This window comes from Alligator mississippiensis, chromosome 7 (genome assembly GCF_030867095.1).
Source record: "Alligator mississippiensis isolate rAllMis1 chromosome 7, rAllMis1, whole genome shotgun sequence".
Taxonomy (NCBI): Eukaryota; Metazoa; Chordata; order Crocodylia; family Alligatoridae; genus Alligator; species Alligator mississippiensis.
The window spans coordinates 33,528,025-33,551,546 of record NC_081830.1 but is presented as its reverse complement, the minus strand read 5'-3'; positions in this window follow the sequence as shown (position 1 = coordinate 33,551,546).

Here is a 23,522-nt window from a genome sequence, read left to right as displayed (position 1 = left end):
TGGTGTTCATTTGGAAGGCAACTGAAGCAATGACCAGGTCAGGTCATCTGCCCATGAGACACTGTTGTCCTCAGCCAGAGTGGAGTCTGAGGTGAGCCATGCAACATCCCTCTGTGCCTAGGTGGTCCTAGAATGGCAGCACCCTAGTCATCCAGAAGTGGTGGGCTTGCAGACTACACTTCCCTTTGCCAGCTGGTGGGAAAACATATAAAGTACATTGATTTGGTGGACTGTTTGATGCCCTGATAATTTAAGGGCTGGATCCATCGAAGGACCCACATGAAGAGCACTGAACTATGGTTCTAGAAAGGGTGCTCCCAGCTTTACTACTTTTCAAGGACTGGAGAAGGATACTAAGGGGATAAATTAAATGAAGAGGAGACATGCAGATGCAGGGGCTTAAATGTTTGATTTGTCGGTATAGATTCATACATTGTAGAGTCGGAAGGGACCACAATGGATCATTGTGTCCGACCCCCTGCCCCTGGCAGGAAGGAGGACCGAGGTCAGATGACCCCAGCCAGGTGACTATCTAGCCTCTTCCTGAAGACCTCCAAGCTAGGTGAAAGCACTACCTCTCTTGGAAGCCCGTTCCAGATCCTGGCCACCCTTACTGTGAAAAATTTCTTCCTAATATCTAACCTAAATCCACTCTCAACTAGTTTACACCCATTATTCCTAGTCACTCCCTGGGGCACCCTAGTAAACAGCGCACCACCTATTCCCCGTTGACCTCCCCTAATAAATTCATAGGCGGCTACAAGATCTCCCCTCAGCAGTCTCTTGTGAAGCTGGATTTAGGTCTCAAGGAGGGGGAAGAGGAGACTGCCCTTTTGAACACATCTGGGTCCGGAAGAGCCCGGGGCCTCCAGGAGAAATGGAGGACAGAGAATGGTGATCTGGCTCTGGCCTTGTTTATCCCTGATTTTCACAGCTGTAGAGCCATTGACTTCAACGAGATCAGAATCCCTAGCTTTAATTTACATATACTTGTCAACACACCCTCAAAACAGTCCTCTAATTAGCAGAGCTGAGAGAATAGTAGAAAAGCTTTCCTGCAAACATTTGTATTTGCAAACAAATTCAAGTTCAGTCACAGGCATCATCCTTGTGTGTTTACTTTCTCCAGACATCTGCCTGGTTCAGTGTTACTAAGGAGGCATACTGGCAAAAAGGCTCACTTCAAATTCCAGTATTTGCCCGGAGGCAGTGGCAAAACAGCTGGTGCAGTCACAGTATTTCCAGGTCTTTTAGTGTGTCTCCAATTGTTTTTCAGATGGCAAGTCATCCCTTTAATGAGAGATGAGGCACAGGACCAGGACTCGGGATATCTTGGGTCTTTTCCCAGCTCCAGCACTAATTGCCCGCATAACCACGGTATTGGCGAAGTATTTAAGTCTTGCAGGTGCCCCACTCATGTTAAGGGACCTACTCATGAGGTTCATGTTAATGGCTTCTCTACTGCTTTGCTGGACTGGGGTCAGAGCTCTCAGCAAGCTGCAGGATGGAGGCCAGTTTCCTAGTTGGAAGAGAAGCAGCAGCAAGTCTTTCTTTTCCCCACCCATCAGTCATTGAGACTACTCAGATCTTGGAAGTTCTTTGAAGCAGGGACTATTGGTCAGGAGGCATGTTTAATGCCAGGCAAAATGGGAACCTGATCTTAGCTGGGGGATTAATGTAGCACAACCTGCTGAGCCATCAGGACTGAGATGTTTTACCAACCCTAGCATTTTGCTGGGGGATTGTTCTCCAGGCTTCTCTGATGCCACGCTTCCCTTTGCTGTCTGCATCATGGGGTTTTATGGGATATGACCTGATCCCACAGTCCTATCCCTGCCAGCAAGAATTTAATTAGCCATTTCCAATAGTTATTTTCTTGCTCACTCAGCCCCCACAGAGCCGTGTGGCAGCCAGGAGAAGCCCTGTCTCCTTGTGTCATGTCTTCTGTTTGCTACAGCAATTTAAAAATAGCCTACCCAGACCATAGAAGGGAAGGGGGAAACCAGTGCCTTTTTCCAGGAAAGTGTCAAGCCACAGAAGAGGGCTGGGCTTGGTAGTGATGTTCTTTGGTAGGAAAACCCTCCTGTCTGCTGCCTTGGGCATGGGAGAGAAAGAAACCATCTGCTCTGAGATGCAAAGGGAGTGTTTACAGTTTTGCCCCACAGCCAGAAAGGAGATGGACATCATTAAAGCTCCTCTCTGCCTAGGTTAGTCAGCAGATCCCGGCACTGGGATCCTGGCCTCGCAGTCAGGGTGATTAATGAAGCACGTTGCTCCTGAAAAATGTTCTGTTTAGAAAAACAACCACTTGGCGAGGTTGGGAGCTCCCACGGCAGCTTGGAAATCCCCCCTTCCCCTCTCCACTGACAAAAGGCAGTGCAGTAGGATGTCAGGGCAGGATGCCTGCTGGAGGACAGGCAGCCATGGGATTGCAGCTAGGGAAGTAGACACAGGGGCCCACAGCCTCACAATGAAGGGGGCCCAGGTTTCAGTGAGGGTGGTCACGGCCCAGCAGGGCACACCGCTCCATGGTGTGTCCTCAGTGCCAGCACTGCTGGCTGGACTGAGTGTGCTACCTGTGCTCAATCACAGCAGTGTGAGAGTGGTGTCCATCCCAGCCCTTCCCAGAGCTCCTGTGCAGCACAGCGATAAGGGGAGCAAGAGCCACGGGGCAGTCTGCCGTCCTCTCCCACTACACTAGGTGCTCAGGGACATATGAAAAATGCCCACCCCTTTGTGAACTGCTGCCCCTCGTCTCCAGGGACCCAAGCTGTGCTCTGCATGAGTCTGGCAGGTGCTGGGGAAAAGGGAGCTGGAAGCCACAGACATGCCCTGCTGCTTCTAGAGGCTGCTGGGTGCTGGTCCAGTGCCCAGCACCAAACACAGCAGCCTGGTTGCTGGGGTTTGCACCAGCTGCTAAGGGTCCCAAAGGGCAGTGATAGCAGATGGGAGGGGGCAGAGTCTACAGCCCAGTGCTTCCTGCATAGCAGGGATCTTCCCTGGACCAGGCAAGCAGAGCACAAAGCTGGCTTTGCACCCAAGCAATGGTGTGTCTGTGAGGATGGAGTTAGGAGCTCTCCCAGGTCAATGGCAGAGGAAAAGCCACAGGCAGAGCCCCCTCCTTGTTCCCTTCACTTCTGCCACAGAAGTAATCACCATGTCTCCCCAGACCACTCCCAGAAGGATGGTTCCTTCCCTGGGCTACATTTTCCAGCCTGCTTCCCTCTCCATCACAAGGAGGCAATGACTGGGAGCTATGATTAGTTGGCCTTAGCCAGGGGAAAGTTTTGAAGTGACATGGACACTTGTACACAGGTTTCTTACCTTGCTTCTTTAGCAAAGCAAGCCAGCTCTGGCTTCAGGCTGCAGAGCAGATCCCCCTATCCCGTCCAACAAAGCTTCATACCCACAATAAACAAATTAAGCAAAGGAAGCAGACAAAATCTCCCATCTTCCTTCAGACAAGGAATGGGAAACCCTTCTGGCCCTGTGCCTCTTCACAGCCTGCTCTCCCTTCCTCATTGCACACTTCTCTGGAGCTTTTAAACCCTCATCATGGCTCCTCCCTCAGCAGCTGGTATCAGCTGCAGCTAGCACCCAGTCTCCCAGCCAGGCACCCTAAGAGCTGCTGAGCACCTGCAGCTGGGTCCTGAGCCCTTGAGGGTTGATCACCTCCTTACATGCTCAACACAATGTGGTTAACAGCTACAGTGGGCACCTCACAGCCACAAGTGTGATGTGAGAAGCCATAAGGTTATGGGCCAGGTCCCCCCCAAAATTTAGGTGTTTACACCAGGACTTGACTGAGCTTCTTAATCCACACTTTTGGTGCAAAGCCCCCTGCTCAGCAGCCATGTAACCCTGAGGCACCCGAATGCGCCAGGTGCCTCCTGGTCGGATGCAAATGTTTCTGTAGGTGCCTCTCTCCCTCCACGCGCATACACACACCTCTCTGCCCACAGGCTGTGGGTAAGGTACTCTCCTGGGAGGTAGGAGATGACTGTTTGAGCCCCTCAGGAGGAGGCGGCCAGTGAACCTGGCTTTCCCACTTCCTGTGTGAGTGGTTGGATGGGCAGTGCCCAGTCCATCTGTGGATGAGATCCATCTGTGGATGAGATCCAGCTGTGGGACTGATCTGGTATGTGGGGCAGGCACAGCAGGGCCCCATCCAGCTGCGCAGGGGTGGAGTAGGGCACATGGCTCAGCCTTAGCCCAGCCCAACCAGGCTTGGGGATTTGGCAGTGGGAAAAGAGTAGCAGTATTTCTTGCCACTGCTCCCCCACCACCTAAATTCCCGACCCATGGAGGGCCCTACAGGCCAGCTGCCATAGTTTCACCAACTGGATCTGGCCCCTGCATTGGGCTATTACAGTGATTCTTAACCAGGGTGCCATGGCATCCTGGGGTGCCTTGAGATCTTATTAAGGGTGCCGCAGGGTGCCTCCCAATGCTAGCATGGCACTACAGGTACTCCTCACTTAACAACCTACCTGTTTAACGACCGTTCGGACTTACGACCAGCTCTCCGAGCAGTCGGTATTGTACGAAACGTACTGTGGAAACGGCAGCGCGGCGTTTCAAGCCAAGGCACGCAGTATCAAGGGGCAGCTCCTCGCTTATCGACCAATTAGCTTAACGACCTAGTCGCAGGAACGGAACTCGGTCGTTAAGTGAGGAGTGCCTGTATACAATGTTAGCACAGCTTGGTATGCAACTGTGATTCGCAAGAGAAACCCAGAGATTTCACATAGGAACCAATGATGCTAAAAACCTGTGGGCTGCCTGAGGTCTTTGCGACAGACGAAATGCTCTAGTATTTTGCTGTCGTCAAAAATAAAGTAAAAATCAAGAGCTGGCTTTTTCAAATCTATCTAGGGGTGCCCTGAATCTGTTGAGGGGTGCCTTGAGTCTAAAAAAGTTGAGAACCCCTGAGTCGTTATATAGAAGCAGGGCAGCCCCGCTGGCTTCGCTTCCTCTGGCCAAGTTTTGAAAGACACAAGTCCTGCTCGGGTCCTTCAACAACCAGGACTTAGACTCAGGAGAGGAGCTGCGGCTCTGCATTTCCAGCGGATGAGGTGTTCACATGTAGGCCTGAGGCTCTGCCTCCACCTCATCTCTGGAGAAGGGAGAGATTCCCAACATAGCCTTGTCCCCCAAGCCTAGCTCTAAGCAGCTTTCTTCTTTGCGTGCAGGCTTTTGGAGCCCTTTCTGAGGTACCTAATGCTCCCCGTTCCATGGGCAGGCACTCTGGGGGCTTGGGTTTGAGATTCTACCGTAAGGTCCAGGCTCCTAAAAGTTGGTCCCTGTGGGGACCTATGCTTTCAAGCCATGGTTATGGCCACTTGCTGGAGTCCCAAACAAATGCCTAATAGCTGGTGTAATGCGACTTTTCAAATTATGTTCCATGGTCGCACAGACGCAAATGTGATGAAAGCTGTATCTATACTGCTCCTTGCAGACAGTACAAGCTACCTGGACACAAGGCTGGCCGGTTACAGTCTCTGCTCCTAAATTATGGAGGACCAAGTTCAACTCCCCTGCCACCTGCTGCTCTCCTAACAGGTGCTGACCCTCGCCGCAGCCACCCAGAGCCAGCGCTCCTAACTCTCTCCCTCGCTGCTGCCAGAGAACATCTTCCCATTTGCTCCAGCCCTGCCAGGCAGAACATGCTGCAGCTGAATCTTCGTGCACTGCTCTCTCCCAGCAGATGCCGGCTTTTGGCTGCTATGGCCCTGTCACAGTGCCAAGCAGAGAAAGTGCCAGTGCTTCTCTCTCTCTCTCTGTGCACAGGAATCCCCACCCTAGAAAGGGAAGTTCATGGAAAGTTTGCTTTGGAGCTGCCGTCAAAGTTTGTTTAATCATAAAATTAAATTAATTTGGTGACTGAACAAAATTGGTTTCAGGCAAAAGTACTTGATGAAGACCAGGTCACCCCACCAAGGCAAGGGGAGGGGGGAGGATAGGGATCTACAGCTTGGATGGAGCAAGCAATCAGACAATTCAGACATTCAAATGGGAACACTGAGAACTCCTAGGAATTTTTGCAGCAAACAGCCCAAAGCATCCCCCAAAAGAGGCCCTGAGAAGTCAATCTTGTGAGCTAATTCATTTGGTTATAAGCTGCAGCCTGTGAAAAGGGCGGGGAGAGTTGGATCATGGAATAAAGTATTCCTTGTGAGCTGTTCCACCTACTTCTTTCCCAAAACCCCTCCACTCCCCAACTCTCCTGTTAGCAGCCACAAAGTCAAGGCAGCAGTAATGAAAAAAAGTACTCCTTTCCTATCACCCCTTTCTATCCTGCTCTAGTAGCTGTCCTAGGTATGCTTTGGAGCTGGATCCAAGAGCTACAACAGACCACACCCCCTGGGTAATATCATCCAGGTAACACTGCACAACCTCCGGCAAAATGCATCAGATGGACAGGGGACTATCAGTATAGAGTGTATGATAGCGAGGAGACAAACCTTGAACACATGACTGTGATCACTCTCAAGGTTACAGTTTTGTATCCCAGGGCTGATGCACACACATGGGGAAAATGGTTTGCAGGAGCAGCACTCAAAGCAGTAGGGCAAAACTGTTGGAGCTAGTCTGTTCTCAGTGGTGGCAGATGACAACAAGGAGCAGCGGGCTCAAGTTGCAAGAAGGGGAATTGAGGTTGAATATTAGGAAAAAAATCTATCACTAGGAGGGTGGTGAAGCACTAGAACAGGTTACCCAGAGAGGTTGTGGCACCTTCCAACCCTAATTTTCTATGATTCAATGATCTCCATCCTTGGAGGTGTTTAAGACCTGGGTAGAGAAAGCCTGGGCTGGGACGATCTAGTTGGGGCTGGTCCTACTTTGAGCAGGGGGTTGGACTAGATGTGACCTCCTGCAGTCCCTTCCAATCCTCATGTTCTGTGATTCAGTGATTCTAAATCAATGCTCAAAACAGTCAGATCATCCGCGCCGAGATATGGGCAGCCAGGCCTACGGACTAATCAGGGATCAAGGTTACTGGATCAGGGTAAAATTCAGAGATAGAAAAGGCAAGCAGACTCCAGGGATAAGCGAAGCCAGGAAGCCAGGGGGTTGAGAGGCAAGCAAAGTCCCCAAGTGAGTCAAGTGGTTATGCTAGTTAGGCCAAGACTCTGGGTTCAAGGTTACAGGCCTGACCCAATTTCAGAAAGCTCATATTCTTTCAAATAAACTCTCTGTTCAGCATGTCCTTGTGTACATGTCTAGTACATCTATTATTTTCTAAGGATTTTGATTTGTCCAAAACCCAAATAATATGCTGGCACTTGTGTCCACACTTAACCTCCCAATTCAATTTTCAAATGCAGATTTTTTTTGTTAAGAACATAAGAGCTGATTAAATCTGGAGCAAAAGCTGAGAGGAAGGGTAATTAAGGTCTTGGAAAGAACATTTCTTCTTTGCCAATTTGATAATGGTTAGCTCATACATGGCTTATTTCAAACATTAGCTAATTAATCCTCTCCAGAGTCCTGGGAGGTGAGTGGATAGGTAAGGATTATTATTCACACACACAAGGCATGGGTATGGTTAGGCGCCTAGAGCCAAGATCTGATTTCAGGTTGCCCTCCTGGGTTGAGGAGTTTTATTTTTTGAAATCCCCTGATCCAACAAACCCAGGAAATGCAGAGTTAAAAGGGACTGCCAACAGGAGAGAAGTTTGCAGGCAGTTTCTGGAGGCAAGAGGAGGGAAGAAGGAGGAGGAGAGAAGCCAGGCCAGGCACCAGATCCTGCCCAGGAAAGGTATGTGATCCAGCTGCCTGTATCTTTGGTTTAGCTGTTTGTCTGGTTGGTTGGTTGGTTGGTTGGTTGGTTGGTTGGTTGGTTGGGGGGGGGGCTGTTCTGAGAAGCAGTAGTGAGTGCTGACTGCTGAGTGAGTGTTGATTGCTGTGGGAATGCTGCCTGGACTGGAGTCAGCCCAGGCCCAGAAGGGTATAAAAGGAGACTCCCCAGGCAACCAGCAAACAGCCACTGCCAACAGGGGAGCAGTTTGCAGGTAGTTTGTGGACAGAAGTACACACGATGTAAGAGTATGTGGGAGCTTCTGACAAAGACTTCAGGTAACTGAATGAGGAGGGGGACTACTATGGGGTGACACAGAGTGCAGTGCCCTGGCCCCTCGTCTGCAGGGGTTGCCTGGCAGGACCTCTGAGGGGTAGCGTGGGGGCTGGGGGTCCCCTTGCCTGTCCCACATGTGCCTGGATTGAGGCCCTGCAGGGGCAGGTAAGGGAACTCCAGGCAGAGGTGAGCGGGCTGCGAGGGATCAGGGCTGCAGAGGATGAGATTGATGGATACTTTCATTTTCTGCAGGACCAGACACCTGGTGCAGAGACATCATGGGAGAGTCCCAGGACAGCTGAATGGAGGGTAGTCACCTCCAGAGCTAGACAGCGCGTGGCTGTGACTGTTTCCCCAACTCAAGTCGGGAGCAGATACGAAGCCCTGGCAGCATTGGAGGATGATGCCACAGGGGAAGACACATCCACAACAAACACCAGGCAGGCTGAGCAACAACAGAGCAGCCGGAGGAAGAGACACCAGATCATTGTGGTGTAGGACTCCCTCCTGAGAGGCATGGAGGGGCCTATCTGTTGACCGGATCCCATGGCACAGGAGGTTTGCTGCCTACCCAGAGCCAGGATTCGGGACATCACTGCAAGGACTCCCAACCTCATCCAGCCCTCTGATTACTATCCCATGGTCCTCATCCATGTGGGCACGAATGATGCAGCCAGGAGTAGTCCAGACCATGTCATGAGTGACTACAGGGCTCTGGGGGCCAGGCTTAGGAAGTTGGGGGAGCAGGTGGTCTTCACATCCATCCCTCCGGTCAGCAGTCACCGTCAGCATCAGGACACCTCCATCGGAGAAATCAACCTGCGGTTCCGGAGTTGGTGCCATCATGCAGGTTTTGGCTTCTACAACCAAAATCCGTGCTTCCATGAGAGAGGCATCCTGGGACAAGATGGTCTTCATCTCTCTTCTAAAGGTAAGAATCTGTTCTCTTACAGGTTACTGATCTCTGAAGGGCTTTAAACTAGGTTCATTAGGGGACAGGGATCCAGTGGACAACGAGAACCTAGGATCAGCGAGCCATGAGCAATGCACTGGATCAGCCCAGGTAAGCACTAAGGGGCCTGACAGACATCAGGACAGAGGATATCAAGGGCACCCATCAGTGGGATTAAGTGTTTCTACACTAATGCTAGGAGCATGGGGAACAAGCAGGAGAAATTTGCACTCCTCCCTGCAAGCAACAATTTTGACCTGGTTGGACTAACTGAAACCTGTGAGTAGGGTCCCACCAATTGGGCAGTAGGCATTGAGGGTTACAGGTTACAGACGGGACAGAGTGGGGAAAAAAAGTGTGGGGGGAGGGGTGTCGCTCTCTACGTTAAGGAATAATATACATCCTGTATAATCATGATGGGATCAGAGGAGGGCCAAACCAAGGTACTGTGGGTCAGGATACAAAGGGGTCAGGGGGAAAGGGACTTGGTAATGGGGGTCTACTATAGACTGCCACACCAGGAGGATGAGCTAGACCTGTAATTCTCCACACAGCTCTCAGTGGCCGTACAGTTGAGAGATAAAGTTGTCATGACCTAAACTACCCTGACATCTGCTAGGAGGAGCAGCCAGCTGAATCCAACTCCTCACATACCCGCATACAGGACCAGCACCTAACACAGGAGGTATACGATCCCACTAGGGGAAATGCCTTGCTGGATTTGGTGTTAGCTACAGGGGATGACCTGCTGGGGAATCTGCAGATACAAGGTAACCTAGGGGATAGTGACCATCGATTGACTGAATTCACTATTGGGTGAAGGGTGGGTAAACTAACTGTGGCAAAGTGGGGCTCCCCAACTAGCCACAGCGCTAGTTTCCCGACTTGCCTTTGGGCACGCCACCCAACTGACTCACCTGCCATGCCTTGTTGTTAATTAATCAAGTTATTAATTAAGGTGGGAGGCTGCCCATTCGTGCCCCAATGCCAGGGGGTGCCATCTGCAGCTCTGTTCCTCCCCTACACCACAGCCCAAGCCTTGCAGATGGCATCCAGATGACAATGCTCCTGGCTTACAGCCAGGCCAAGCTTAGCCCTTGTTGTCAGGCCACAGACATGCACATTCATACCGCCCTTCTCTCACTAGGGCCTCACACACTCCACCCCTTCTCACAGGGTCTCTTTCACGCATCAACAACTTATACTGCCTTGCTGTCCCTTGGAGCGGGCCCCTTAGGCCATAGGCTTTAGCTAGCTCATACCTTGGGTGGCAGATGTACTGTCTTTTGGGTCTCTCCTGTGACCCTCACCAGGGTAGTGGCCAACCAATTACCCGACCGGGTCTAAGCTTACCCTGGCCCCTTCCTGGGGCAACTCTGTGCACTCAGACATACTGGGATCCCTGCCCTCTGGTTCTTCTCTCCCCCCCCCCCACAGGGGCTCCTCATCTCTGCCCCCTTTCTGGGGCCACTCCTCACCAGGGTATTCCTAACTCACATCACGACTGGTGTTCTGGGGTCTCACGGGTACTCACTCCCCACCTGGAGCAGCAGGTCATTGTGCTCAACTATAGATCTCACTTTTGACCCACACTCAGCCTCCCAGCAGCAGAGGATTTGCCAGGGTCAGGACTCACCCCTATCCATCGGACTGAGCCCCCTTACTTGGCCTCTGCCCCAAACTGCAGCCTCAGGCGTCCACAGACATACCTTGGCCTCCCCTCACTGGGGCTCCACACCACCCCCTCACTGGGGCCACAGGGCTTCCCTTCCCGGTGAATTCAGGTGGCCAGACCCACACCTGGCCCCAACTACCTTTCCTTGGGGTCCTACACCCCACAGGGCTCAGGTGGTCGCAACCATGCCTGGCTCCCACTCTTCCTCCTCAGGGTCTTGCACTCCACAGGGTTCAGGTGGCCGTAGCCATGCCTGGCCCCAACTGTCTCTGATGTTACATGACCCACCCGAAGGTGAGGGCTGGGGTTAAGGCACCCCTACCCGCCTTTCACACGGGTGGTAACTGGCCTGGCATTTCCTGGGGGCTCCCATGCCACTGAGAGTCCCACCAGGCCACCCACTCCTGGCAGGGTGCAGTTTTAGGTCATGCCCAGGACCAGGAGCCTCCAAGCCATCCCCTACAGCTCCTACCCTTACATCCTGGATGTTGCATGAAGATTTACAGCCAGGCAATGTTACTGCCTCCCCTGCCAACAGGGAACTGCTCTCTTTATACAGGCAGACAGAAGTCTAACATGACCGCCACAGTCAAGCACCTGCTGGCTGCTTGGCTCTGCTCTTAAAGTGGCAGGCACCAACAGTGCCCTGCCACACTAACCAGCAGGGCTGAAGTGCTAGACTTCAGAAAGGCTAACTTCAGTGTGCTCAGGAGATTAGTTCATAGATTTCATAGATTTCATAGACATTAGGGCTGGAAGGGACCTCAGAAGATCATCAAGTCCAGCCCCCTGCCCAAAGGGCAGGAAGTCAGCTGGGGTCATAGGATCCCAGCAAGATAAGCATCCAGTTTCATCTTGAAGGTGTTCAATGAAGGCTCTTGAACGACCTCCGGTGGCAGGCTGTTCCAGACCTTGGGGGCTCGGACAGTAAAGAAATTCTTCCTTATGTCCAGCCTGAAACGATCTTGTAGTAGTTTGTGACCATTCGACCTCGTCATCCCTTGGGGCGCTCTGGTGAACAAATGTTCCCCCAGATACTGGTGGTCACCCCTGATAAACTTGTAGGTGGTCATCAGATCACCCCTGAGCCTGCGCTTTTCCAGGTTAAAGAGCCCCAGGGCTCTCAGCCTGTCATCGTAAGGTCTGCTTCCCTGACCTCTGATCATGCGCATGGCTCTTCTCTGGACTCTCTCAAGCTTCTCCACATCCTTTTTGAATTGTGGAGCCCAAAACTGGATGCAGTACTCCAGCTGCGGCCTCACTAAGGCCAAGTACAGGGGGAGAATGATATCCCGGGATTTGCTTGAGAAGCATCTATGGATGCAAGCCAGCGTTTTGGTACTAGCCGCAGCATCGCACTGCAGGCTCATGTTCATCTTGTGGTCAATGATGACCCCCAAGTCTCTTTCTTCCATAGTGCTAGCCAACATAGCACTGCCGAGCCTATAAGGATGCTGCAGGTTTTTTTTCCCCAAGGTAGAGAACCTTGCATTTATCGGCGTTGAACACCATCAGATTCTCGTCCGCCCACTTGCTGAGCCTGTCCAGGTCAGCCTGAATCATCCGCCTGTCTTCTGGTGTGGATGCTTTGCCCCAAAGTTTGGTGTCATCGGCGAACTTGGCCAGTCCGCTTCTGACTCCAGTGTCCACATCATTAATGAAGATGTTGAACAGTATGGGTCCAAGGACAGAGCCCTGGGGGACCCCACTGGTCACAGGACACCACGATGAGTGACTTCCATCAATTACTACCCTCTGGGTCCGACCCCGGAGACAATTTTCCAGCCAGTGGATCGTGGAGGACCCAAGGCAACAATTGGCCAGTTTCTCCAAGAGACGATCATGGGACACCAGATCGAAGGCTTTTTTGAAGTCAAGATATATGACATCAATCTCATCTCCCTTGTCCAGGTGATAGGTCACCTGGTCGTAGAAGGAAATGAGATTGGTCAAGCAAGACCTACCCGCAACAAACCCGTGCTGGCTATCCCTTAAGATGTTGGCGTCAGCCAGTCCATTAAGGATGGCCTCTTTAATAAACTTTTCTAAGATCTTCCCCGGGATAGAAGTCAGGCTGATGGGCCTATAGTTAGCCGGATCCACTTTCCTCCCTTTCTTGAAGATAGGCACCACATTGGCCTTCTTCCAGTCTTCGGGCACTACACCAGAGTGCCAAGAGTTTTCAAAGATCCGTGCTAGAGGCTGGGCTATGATGCTCGCCAGCTCCTTGAGTACCCTGGGGTGAAGATTGTCAGGGCCGGCTGACTTGAAGGTATCCAGCTTCTCAAGATGTTCCTTCACGAAGTCAGCATTAGTGGAGGGCAGGGGATCACCCTCACCCGGACTTCCCGGCCCTGTAGCGGGCAGGGGCGTCCCATGGGGCTGATGAAAGACCGACGCAAAGTACCTATTTAATAGGTTGGCTTTTTCCTGGGCATCAGTTGTCAGTTGCCCCATCTGGTTCAGCAGGGGTCCAACGTTGCTCTTGCTTTTCCTCCGGCTCCCCACGTATCTGAAAAAGGACTTTTTATTGTCCTTGATGCTCAAAGCTAGCTGGAGTTCAGTTGCAGCCTTGGCTTTCCTGGTCAGCTCCCTACAGGACCGGACCAGTGCAGAATAATCCTCCTTGGAGGTGACTCCCATCCTCTATCCTTTGTAGGCCTTTCTTTTTAGCCTCAGGAGGTCTGCTAGGTCCCTGGAGAGCCAGGGGGGCTGCTGTGCCCTCTTGCTGCCTTTCCTCCGAGATGGAATAGACTTAGTTTGTGCATTGAGGATCGCTCCCTTGAGGAGCAACCACTCTTCTTGAACTCCCCTCTCCCTGTGAGGCATTAAAGCTCAAGAGTACTGGCAAAATGGAGGTCCAAGAAGGATGGTCATTCCTCAAGGGAGAGATCCCATGGGTGCAGAAGGAGACAATCCCATAAAAGGGGGCAAAGGGGCCAAGAAGCCCTCTTGGCTGAAGGGAAGTCCAGGAAAGCCTAAGGGCAAAGAAAGAGGTATACAAGCTGTGGAAACAGGGGGGAATATAGGGAGGTTGAGTATACCTCCCTGGCTTGCACTTGCAGGGAATCAGGAAGGCCAAAGCAGGATTAGAGCTTAGGCTAGCAACAAAAATTAAGGACAAAAAAAGTCCTTCAGGTATATAGGGAGCAAAAGGAAGGCACAGGGTAGCTTAGGACCCCTACAGGACAAACTAGGGCAATTGGTGACAGAGAGGGGGGACAAACCTGAGCTCTTCAATGAGTTCTTTGCATCTGTATTCCTAGACACAAACCAAGACAAATCTCCCAATTAGATCATAGATAGACGCAGGAAGGACACCAGCCCACCAACTGTTAGCGCAGACTTAGTGAAGGGCTACTTGGAGGGGCTGGATGTGTTCAAATCAGTGGGCCCAGATGAACTTCATCCAAGGGTGCTGAAGGAATTGGCCAGTGTCATAGCAGTGCTGCTGGCACAGCGAGCACTCATGGTGCTCTGGTCAGGTCCCAGAGGACTAAAAAAGGGCCAATGTGGTCCCTATTTTCAAGAAGGGGAGGAGGGAGGAACTGGGAAGCTATAGGCCAACTAGTCTCACCTCTATCCTTGGGAAAACTCTGGAAAAAATCATTAAGGATCACATTTGTGGGAGTCCAGCAGGGGAAATAATGCTGAAAGGAAATCAGCAGATTCATTGCAGGTAGATCCTGCCCGACTAACCTTGTTTCTTTTCATGACCAGGTCACAAAATACTTAGATGCAGGAGTCAAGGTAGATGTCATCTACCTAGACTTTAAGAAGGCCTTCGATATGGTATCTCATTCTGTTCTTGTAAATAAACTGACAGGCTGTGATGTAGATGACTACACAGTCAGGTGGGTGGCAAATTGGCTATGGGGTCACACCCAGACAATGGTGGTGAACGGGTCGATATCAACCTGGAAAGATGTGGGCAGTGGAGTCCTGAAAGGCTCAGTCCTTGGACCAATGCTATTCAACATCTTCATCAGTGACTTGGATAAGGGTGTGGAGAGCACCCTGTTCAAGTTTGCAGATGATACCAAATGATGGGGTAAAGTTAACACACCAGAGGTTAGGGAACGGATCCAGGCAGATCTGAACAAGTTGGAAAAATGGGCAGAATGAAATGGGATGTAATTCAACAAAGACAAGTGCAAAGTGCTGCACCTGGGCAAAAAGAACCACCAACACACTTACAGGCTGGGGGATGGCCTTCTCCGCAGCACAGCAGTGGAAAGGGATCTTGGAGTCATAGTTGATTCCAAGATGAACATGAGTTGTCAATGTGACAAAGTGATCAACAAGGCTAACTGCACTTTATCATGCATTAGCAAATGCATGACGAACAGGTCCAGGGAGGTGATGCTTCCCTTCTATGCGGTACTGGTCAGGCCGCAGCTGAAGTACTCTGTCCAGTTTTGGTTGCCACACTTCAAGAGGGATGCAGAGAATCTTGAGAGGGTTCAGAGGAGGGCCACTCACAGTGTCAATGTGTAGGAGGTACATGTGCACCCCGAGAGCACTGGTGCACCCCCTGACAGGCTGCACTCCCCACTTAGGCAACAGGTGGGCGGGGGGCAGGCAGAAGCACCACTGCCACCCCTGTGAGCACTGGCCGGGGAATGGGAGTGCTAGATGAAGTGGCCGTAGGGGGACTCCCTACCCCCCCCAGCACCCCGGTCGGTGATACTGGCCGTGTGGGACCCCCCCTCGGTTGCTGGCTGGTCACTGGGGGGACACATGCCCCCCATGACTAAGGTGGCACCTGTCGCCCATGGCCACTCGTATAGTCAGAGGCCTGCAGGCAAGGCTCTACGAGGAAAGATTAAGGGACCTAGATCTCTTCAGCCTTTACAAGAGAAGGCAGAGAGGTGATCTTGTGGCTGCCCATAAATTCATCAGGGGAGGGCAGCAGGAAATAGGAGATGCTCTATTTACTAAGGCACCCCCTGGAGTAACTAGGAACATTGGCCACAGATTGATGGAGAGCAGATTTAGGTTGGACATTAGAAACAACTTCATCACAGTAAGGGTTGCCAGAATCTGGAATAAGCCTCCAAGGGAGGTGGTGCTCTCCCCTACCCTGGGGATATTCAAGAGAAGACTGGACAAGCACCTAGCCGGGGTTGTCTGACCCCAGCGCTCTTTACTGCCCAAGGCAGGGGGTCAGACTCTATGATCTACTAAGGTCCCTTCTAAGCCTAACATCTATGAATCTGTGAACCACTACCATCCTCAACCCAGGCCCCCACAATGACACGGCCCTGCCAGTAGCCTACATGTAAACTATGAGAATGCCTCTCAGACTTACAATGTTCCTGATGATGTTGATGATGATGGCAATATTCCTATATACAGATCTCTGATGCCAACTGCGAGGATCTATCCCCAAGCTATCTTTTGCTCTTTTCACACAAATGGTCTGCTACCAAGTTTGGGGCAACTGGGGTTCTTATTGGAAGGCCGTGTCCAGGAATGTATGGGCAAGTGGCCAGCATATGACATCTTGGTCTTGTGCAGTTCTGAGCAGAGGACGAAGCCCTTCGTGAACATGAGCATTGAGTATGAGCATGGGAAAGTCTTTGCATCTGTAAGGGTGCAGATCACCTTAACTGTACAGTTGTCATGAGGCTGAGAACTCCTTGTAGAAGGGAATGTCCCAGCATATCCTGTGAACAGGCTATAGGGCTTAAGCTAGGAGTCAGAAGGGGATTAGAGTCACACACAGAAACCTGCATTGGCTGTGACTGATGGCGAAGTGAACCAGCACTGTGCTTCCCAGCAGCAAGATCGTCCAGTCACCCAGGCCACAGCAAGCAGTCAGCTGCCTCAGGTTATCCCAAGCTGTGCCTACATGCCATACACAGGAGAGGTAAGCACTGTGTCTCTGCCATCCCCAGACAGATGGCAACAAGGGAGAGTCTTGAAGAGTCTTCAGCACCGAGCAGTTCCTATCCATCCTGGCTGCTGCCACCTGCCCTCCTGTTCCCCTTGCAGCAGCCTTGGGCCCTGAGGCAGCCTTCAGGAGCAGGAAGGGGCTTTGGTCTCCAGGGTGAGCAAGCAGCCACAGCGCAAATATTACCTTCGGTGATATAGGAGCCAAGTGCCAGGTTCATTCCACAACATCCACAGGCTGGGTGGGTGAGGTGGTTCGAGGCTGGACAGACTGAACAGATTTCTGGACACTAGATTATGGACAAGTCTAGGGATTAGGGTAATGGCAATACAATGGAATTATCTTGAGAACACCCTGGCCCGATACAACCACGAGTCTCACTGGGGGCTGCACCTATCACCTTAAAAACTTGTAAATCTTGCTGCAAGTTTCCGAAATCCCCAGGAGGCAAGTTATGACAATGCTGTGCTGCAAGCCAGTCACTTTGCCATTGAAAGCTCTCTTTCTGCCTTTCAAAAGGCATGGGTAAATTTGGGTAGTAGACTGTTACCACCACCTGTGCAAGTATGTGATCTGAACCCAACTCACTGTCCCTAAAACTGCTGGGCCAGCGTGCTGACTCCCAAGGAGCCCTATGTGCAGGTCTGGCTTATAGGACACAGTGATTCTCCTTGGACAGGCAATTTCCCAATTAATCCCCCCACCCCAGACAGGCTAGCCAGGGAGGCCAGGCTATGGTGTATGATGTATGAATTGCATATTAATCAGGCCTTCATTTTTCATCAGAGACAAGAAGAAAAACAAGTTCACAACTACAAAGCTCCAGTGAAGGCTGCCTATGGTTTTCCATTCATAGCCCTGCTCTTGAGCTACTCCTAAACTCCCAGAACATTCCCAGTCAGGATGCAATTTCTTAGGCCCCATCTCCACCTAAATAGACATTTTCTTGATGAGTCCAGAGAAATAAAGCTAATAAATATAGAAGCATGAGGACCTGGGAAATTATAAGCTTCAACCAGTGTACACGGAAAAGCAGGCACTTGGGAACGAAGGTTTAATTGGAAGTCAATGAGGCTTGTGCACCTAAATCACTGAGGTGATTTTGAGAATGCCAGCATACATTTATAAATTCTTGTGACTGCATTTGAAAATGGTTGGTGACAAGCTGACATTTTGGCAGGCAAATGGCCTTCCTAAATGGGTAAAGTAAAAACCAAGCTGAATTTGGCCTTTGAAAACCCACATTTGTTGCAGGTACGGTACATATTTAATAGGAAAAACACTCTTAAGGCCACACTTGACAGACAGATTAATTGCAGGGTGTGCGTCACACATGGATGTCTTAACTGCATCGTGCACATTACATTTTACCAGGTGCATTTTCAATATACACCTAGCCCAAGAGCAGAGTGGGGTTAGGTGACTACAGCCCTTCGAGGATCTGGGATTTTATGAACTGTGGGGGTGACTCCAACAAGAATAATAAGATTCCTGGTTAGGGAACTAGCAGCACTCCATTCTCCTTGTTCAGAAATAACAGGTAGAGGCAATAAAGCAAAGAAAATGTGGGAAAGGCATTACAGAACCCAGGAAGGAGTCTGCCAGAACACCCAGCTGCTGGACAAGCAGAAAAAGAAGACATGTCAGACAACTATGGAAGGTACACCCGTGTGTCAGGAGAGGGCTGGGCTTAGCTCAGGCTAAGGGAAATGACTGACCGCAGCTGTCATCACATCAGCTAAAGGGTCACCCAAGTCAACAGCCCATTGGTTAAAGCACACCAGTTTCTGTAGCAAACAAGGTAGCCCTGGGAAAAAGAGCCTTTGTCATGAATCATAGAATTATAGAAAACAAGGATTGGAAGGGACCTCAGGAGGTCACATCGAGTCCAAACCCCTGCTCAAAGCAGGATCAGCCCCAACTAGGTCATCCCAGCCAAGAAAACCTGAAGAAGTCTCTGGGAAGGGAAAATTTCTTTAAATGACTGAGCAACTTATCTGGGTCTTTCTAGCATTGGAAGCAGCATTTTCTTTGCATAAATTGTTTGTCCAGACCTTGCTTTTGTGAGATCTATAAATGCTGCAGTGTTTATAATAAAAGAGATGCATGTGAAACAAGTGAGCTGCAGGGCATTTTGGCATGTGCCAGGCTGGGCCCTGGCTTCTTCTGGATTTCCTGGCACAAGCCAGGCATCCAGGAGCATGAACAGGTTTGCTCCAGAATGGCAGGCATGCATTGCAGACCAGATGGAGAGGGCTCCTTTTAACCCATCAGAAGGAGCTGCTGACTCCAGTCTGCAGCAGAGGGACTGCTCAGGCCTTCTTACCTTCACCGTGTTTTTAAAAAACAGCTGAAATATATTTTACAAGTGGGCTCTATGCAGCGCTGGTTTCATTAGTGATGTCTGGGCACCCCCCCAATACCATAGGAATCTTGAGCGTTTTTCCTAGTGTTTTCAGCCCTGTGGTCTTCCAAACAGCATGTTCCCTTTGTCTTCCTTACACTGACTTTTTAAGAATCCGCTTCCATTCATGCTTTGCTGAATAAGGGCAGCTCTGTGGTCACTCGCACAACCATTTCCATCCACTCTTTCTGCCATTCAGTAGACACAGCACTGCAATACCAGGCATATTCCACTCATAATTAACTGCTGCAGAAATAAACTCAAAGGGTTTTGATTCAGGGAGCCTACTCTTCCCTCCATGTTCAGTGGGCAAGGGAAAGGCAGTGCTAATCTGCTTTAGTCTAGGTAGGAAGGAAAGAAGCATCTTCCCGGTTAATCCTAGCTTCCCTTTGGGGCAGAGTACAGGGCACATGGAGCAACCGCCATCCTCTATTTCCGGGGCCTTCCTACAGCGCTACGCAAAACCTCCATCAAGTTGGCTTGGACCAATGTTCTAATGGTTATTCAGAGGCCCTTCCAGGAAGTGCCACACACTCCAATCCATTCCTGTGTATTCAGAGTCAAAATGCCACCTGGGGGGAGAGCCATCCCTCTGGGGGCCCAGGCAGCAGTTCAGAAAGGGGGAGGCAGTGAGCACCTCTCCTATCATGGACTGCCCTAGCCAGTGCTGTCTTTAGTATAGCCCTGGTACCCCATGAGGCTTTCCACCAGCCATGTCTCCCTCCCTGCACACTGATATGGAATGGTCAGAAATGAACAGTCGGGGGTAAAAAAATCATGAGATTCAAAAAGTAGCTAACTTTGGAAGTCAGTTTTCTCCCCAACCTTAAGAATTGCTATAGAATGAAAGGTGGGATTCTCATTCAATCAATCACAGGACTCCAGGAGCTGGAGCTTTGAATGAAACCTCAAACACGTGTAGACTTGCGATAAAATAATGAGCTGATGCTACCACTTACCCCTGCTCTTGGCCACTCAAAGTGAGCCCTGTGGCTATACAGAGGCTTAGGCAGAGCAGCATTCAGTCACCCCAGCAGGGAGGAGGCAAGGGGGAAAAAGTGCAGACTACTGTGGATTGTGATGATGATACAGCCACCCAGTTGTGTGCAAGGCAGCTTCAAACCACAGGCCTGGGTTTGAACTCTCCATGCAGTGTGTAAGAGCTGTGGGGATTAGTGACAGGACAATAGACAGAACTGGGGAAGCAAAAGAGAAGCCAGTCTTATATCTATGCAACTCGAAGAGTGTAACAGGTTGTTTACAACCGGAGAAGAAAGTGATGTTTTTCCCGAGTTATTGCAAAGGGCTCAGGGCCAGTATATGCTGGTATGTGGTGTCAGACAGATCCAGCCAGGCAAATTTGCCTTGTTGCTTCTAATCGTCTTTTTAGATCTCGCCACAGCAGCCCCTTGGATCACCTGCAGTACAGGGAGCAGGTATCACACCAAGCTGCAGTGTAGAACAAGGCACTTATACCCCAACCCGATCACTTCTAAGAGAGATGTTCTGTCCGGTCAGACAACAAAGATCAATACAGGGCAGCATAAAGTGAATCCATTTCACAGGATGAGAAAGATCTGAAAAGCCAGCCAGAACCACCTGTTAGATAATAAACACAATCATTTTTTAATCTACCTGCATCATGTGTTCTGGAAAGACTGAGGAGAGACAAAGTCCCTTTGCCCTAATATACTCTTCAGTATGCTAAATATTTTCAGGTATAGGCTAATTCTAGACCAGTGATTTTCCAACCTTTTTTCCATTTGTGGACCCCTCAAAATTAAGACTGGACCCCTCTACATTGTAAGTGTGGATATTCCCATACTTTTGATTGACCATAGTCATCTTTCCCAGATGCCTTAGGCATAGTTTGTGGACCCCAGGGGTCTGTGGACCACAGGCTGAAAAACACCATTCTAGGATACATTCGTGATAGAGAAAAGGCCAGTTTGACTTCCTCCTGCTGCTGACTTTCTCCTGGCTTAGAACAGCCATTTCATGAATTATGAACACTACTGTGGCAGTAAAAAGAAGACTTTTATATGGAGATGATTGTGACTTACCAGTCTGGCAGTGCCTCATAACGGATCTAAGTCATCATCATGCCCATGTTAAGGCTTCTTTATGCTGGCAGAGTGGGAGAAATGGCCCTTAGCATGAATGCAAGTTTAACTCTCCATTACCACAGCAGCTCACCACAGCAGTTTCCAGATTATGGCAAGAGTAAAGTGCTACCACTTCATAAAGTCATAGGGAAAAAGGGACCTCAGAAGGCCATCTGGTCTAGGCAGCTCAATGCAGGACCTTCCCTGCTTAAATGATCCCAGGCAAATGTTTGTCTAACCTGCTCCAGAAAACTTCCAGTAGTGGGAATTCTACACCCTCCCTAAGTGCTTAGCTACCCTAATATTTACCCTAAATCTCCCTCATTGCAATGTAAGGCAATACATATCATATATGTATCTCACACACACTAAGGACATGCATTCCCAGAGTATGGGTGCAGCAGCACTTGTTTTCACTTCCATCATGTGTTTCACTCTCACTGGTATGCTTCTGGGTTTGGAGAGCGTGGCACATTACCAGGGAGGGTAGTGCTGCCACCCCAACACCTGGTCCCCTCCTGGGTCGGACTCACCTGCTGGCTCTTTCCCGGCTCCACCACACCTCCAGTCTCTTTCCTGCCACAGCTTTGATGTTGTCTTGCTTGCTATTCGGAGAGGCAACAGCAAGGGGGCCAGGGTCAGGGTAACCTCACTGGTCATCTTGCCTACCCAGCTAGGCCAGCCCCACCTGGGCCCTGTGCTCTCCCTCGAGTGCTCCTGCACTACATTGTTTCCTCCCTGTCAACGCCCTGATCAGGATAGCATTCCCCAGTGAGGTACTTCCAGACTAAGATATAGGCACCCCTTCCCTGTCTCTTGGTTCAGGCAAACACCATCTCTCACGAGAAAGCATGACTTCCAACCCTGTCACCATACTCCTGGCTCATCTCCAAATCTTCCCCACTTTATCAGCATCGTTCCTGATGGGTGGACGCTGGTACCACACGCAGTACTACAACAGGCTGATAGCAGATCAGGTGCTGGATGGGGATTCAGACGATCTGGGCTTGCTTGCCTGTGTGATCTTGGACAAGCCACTGAATCACCCTCCTGCACCCCTGAAATCCTAGAGATTTAAATCCAGGCTTCTAGTTAAGCAGATGTCAAGGCTCTGCTGCATCCAGGCCTGTTACAAGTGCCCCAGCCCTCCCGTACCATGGCTGGTAGCAAACTGCTTCCTGTACCTTTACTTCTGCAGAGAGTGCAATCACAAAAGGCTGAGCAGCTTGAGCACTGGAGCCACGAGGGAGACCACTGCCTGACAGCACAGAGATAGCCATGCTCTGCTGGAAGATCCTCCACATATGTCCTGTCCTGTCATGTTCCCAACATCCTCCCCGCAGCTCCCCAACTACTTTTCTGTGTGATTAGAAGTTACGTGGCAAATACTGCAGGGCGTTTAGAGTTGTTTTTTTGCACATGAGCACGAGGAGGGAGATATCTCCAGCAGTCTATTAATGATAATATCACACATTCGGAAGTGCAGGAGGGAACAGAAATATTCTCACTTGGGAAAGACTGGAGATAACTGGAACACACTGTTATAGTCTCACCTCATTGTTACCTCCCACACCTATACACCCACTGCTCCAGTTTAGACTTGCTCAGTTTAGCCTCGTCTGACGCAGCCAGATGTTCAGAGCATAGTGCAAGGCCTGCCTGTTTCCCCATGTTTCCAAGCTTGGGCCAATACCAGCCTTCTAGGATTTCTATTCCAAATTCACTCTTCTTTGGCTTTCTCCCTGTCACCGAGTGGCAGCAGCTTTGGATTTGGAAGGCACAATATTCTTGCTAAGGTGACAAAGACGTTCTGGAGAGAGGAGACTGGGCCCAAACCCCACGTCATGCTGTCACTGTTCTGTTCAAACCAGGCATGGATTTGTCTAGCTGGCTATGTGAACAAGTGGGCAGAAGAATTGGAAGTGTGCCCCATGCCACCACCTCTGCCCTTCCTGACACATACCCTGGTGTCTCCCTTACACACCATCCTAGCTTCTGGTAGCAGATCTCTGTCCACACCTGCTGTGCCCCCCATAATTCCAAACCTGGGACCATTAGGATCTCCACCAATGCACAGCAGGGCTGTACTCAGCTCTACCCATGTGTCCCAGGCCTCAAACATCCTGCCACCAACATACCCAGGCACTTTAAGCTCCAACAGCAGTGCCCACACGTCCGTCATAGAGCAACGCAAGCAAGAGAAGTGCTTCCCAAAGGGAACAGTCACTGCAGAGTTCACCATATGTCACAGACTGTCAGCCAACCTACCAAGGGCGAAACTACCTAGAAGTGCTGGAGTCCTAGCATGTGTGAACAACTGTTGCAGAGAGGGACAGGCTGATTGATTACAGATTTTCTGGTAAAATGACTGATTACAGATTGCAAAGCAAAGCAAAGCAGAACAACTGAGTGC